Raw genomic sequence first — 2,991 nt, 5'->3', positions numbered from 1 at the left:
AGGTGCTGTACGAAAACAACAAATGGTGCTTGATCAAAAACATGACACACACACAAACAAAAAGTATATAGTGGTGCTAAGAAAGAAGGTGTATTTTGATAATTATATATATAAATATATTAAAAAGGAAAAAAAAAAAAAAAAAAGACGAAAAAATTTAATTATTATTTTGTACAATACTGTTATTTCTAAATCCACTTTCAAAACTTGCATGTGTATCAGAACCTGATTTGGGCTCAGACGTATACAGAGTAAGTTGAAACCGTGCGTGCGTACATCCTGGGTTTTATTTTTTGGGGTTCTTGTTGTCATTTCCTCTCGACATTCTGTGTACTCGTCATGAAGCAAATAAAAAACAAACTATGAGCATTTCAACAATCCTTCTATTTTCAAATTAGACTGTATGCCCCATTGTATATACTGACTGTCCAAAACTTGAGTTTGTTTTTTCTTTTGGTTGTTTTACTCTTGTGACTGCAGGTAAAAAACAACTGCATTTATCACAACAGCACAAATTACGGCGACATCTCCCACTAATGTGCTCCTAGAAGGCAATTACGACCTCCATTTTCCTCTTTATTTAAATATATTTGTTATTATTTTATTTTTTCCAGTTTCACTTTTTTTTTGACTGGCTTTTGCTTGAGTTGTATACCTCAGACTTTCTTGATAACCTTTAAAAAGCAAGGATTCTCTGCCCTGTATATACCCTGACTAAGCGAATAAATTTATATTTTGGGTGGGGATATTTTTAAAGGTAAGAAAAATCTAAACTTGTTCGACATCCACTGTTCAGATCCTTCTGTGAATGCAATGAGAAGCCCTTGCAGTAACCCATTTTTGTTACTAAAAATGAGAAAATGTTTTATTGTGCCGTTTTTTGTTGTTGTTTTTTTAGTTCATTTAAATATTAAAAAAATGGATTCTAAACAATAGCGAAGCCAAATGTCTCAGTTGTGTGTAAAAGATTTTGGATTGTAGAAAATGTCTATAGACTGGATAAAAAAAACCTGAAACACACATTTTGATTTAAATGTGTTTGTGTCTGATGGTTATTTACTTGCAGGAACCATTAACTTAGTACAAAAAAAACTCTCATATACCTCCATAAAAAATAACATTCTCTCATTCATATTTTTGTCAGAAAAGCTCCAAAACTCATTATGTGTTGAACCATGGTGAAACAATTTAATTTGCTTCTTTTGTGTGTGCGTGCGTGCGTGCGTGCGTGCGTGCGTGCGTGCGTGCGTGAAAAGAAACCTTGAAACCAAAACTATAACTTGTGCTTGTGCGTGGGTTGGCAAAAAAGTAGAGAGTCTTCAGGGAATTGGAGAACAACGAAAAGGAAAAAGCAGATATTTCTTGTATAGATGGCTCACCTGAGTGAGTTTGAAGGGAGAAAACCATACAAACAGCGTAGAAATCTGCCTGTGATTAAATTCTTGTTTCCGTTCAGTCAGTACGTAGGAAGGCGAATCCTCTTACGCGTTTTTTCATCCTGTGACATTATAACCAAAAAACAGTATATAACATGTTTTCATGCTGTTCCGTCATCAAAAACATACCTGGAGTGTTGCTTTGATTCGTTCATGCATGTTTGAGGAATATTTGAATCTCCCGTAGCAACCATTCGGAGATGCCTAAACACCCGCTCCTACAAAGCCCCGCCTTTTCCCCCAAAGCTCCGCCGGAGCTTCAGTCCCTCCCCAACACAGCTCCTCCAGACTAGCGGCAGCAGCAATTGGCAAACACCTGGTGGAAGAAACCGAGCGTCGTCTCAGTCCAACTCTCCTGAGAGCAGTTAAAAACCTCATAATGGTGGAGCATTGTTTAACGGTGGGTGTCTGAAAGAGTAGGAGGTTCTTAGAGACAAAGGCTAAGTTCAAGGCATTAGATATGATGAGAAGTAAAATTTGTTTTCAGTTTTTTTTAATATATGCAACACTTTTGTAACAGAAGGTTCGAGCTACATTTCAGAGTTTTTGATTATTTAAAAACCTGCTGACCTGTCCGGTGTGTTCTTTCTATTTAATGATGTCGGTTGATGACTGATGTCTTCTAACAAACCCCTTTATAAGCTGTGGGGCTTCTGAAAGCAACAGGGTGCACTGGATTTTATTTGGTGGTATCAAAGCAAATGGGGGGGTGGAGGGGGGAGGAGTATGCAAAAACATATACAACTAACATTTTGGGGTTTTATTTCTAAAACAAATCTGAACATTATATCATTTTTTCCCCCTTCTACTTCACAGTCATGCACTGCTCTGTTTTGGTCCATCACATTAAATCCATTGAAGCTTGTAGCTAAGTAGTGCCAATATGTAAAAAAAAAAAAAAAGATTTCTTTGATTTTACTGAAACCCTGCAATGTTGCTCCATCAAATTTTGACATGGGAGAGAAAAAGAAACAACTAATTAGTATTGGGTCATCCTGCGTCTCCATGAAACAAAATGTTAGCCGTGGTCTGCTGCGCCTCGAAAAGACCGACCAGTCCTTTCATTTTCTTGCTGGACGTTTGAGAAGACATCTACATAATAGCAACTGACACATGCTCGCGTGAACTTGCGTGTGTGTGTGTGTGTGTGTGTGTGTGTGTGTGTGTGTGTGTGTGTGTGTGTGTGTGTGTGTGTGTGTGTTTGAGTAGCCAAAAAAATTAATAGATGCTACTGCCTTCTTCTTTTATCTGCCGGGCTTTGCAGCAAAGAGCCCAATGAGGACGGGCCGCGTGGAACAGCGCCCACAAAAGAAAACAATCGAGAAAAGGCTCAGCCGTAACTTCACAAGAGAATCAATCAATCTGCAATCTACACCAGCTTTCAACCTGCTTCAGGGGCCTTTTTTTTTTTTTTTTTTTTTTTTACAAACACCTTGTTTGTCTCAGGAGATTACTGCCATCTTTCATCTTTGTTTTAATGCATTCAGCACAATCTTTTCATTAAAACGAAGCAATCAAACTTCCCAGAGTTGCTCTGAAAGGTGGCTGCAATGAT

This window comes from Poecilia reticulata, linkage group LG20, assembly GCF_000633615.1.
Source record: "Poecilia reticulata strain Guanapo linkage group LG20, Guppy_female_1.0+MT, whole genome shotgun sequence".
Lineage (NCBI taxonomy): Eukaryota > Metazoa > Chordata > Actinopteri > Cyprinodontiformes > Poeciliidae > Poecilia > Poecilia reticulata.
Note: the sequence above shows the minus strand (reverse complement) of the source record.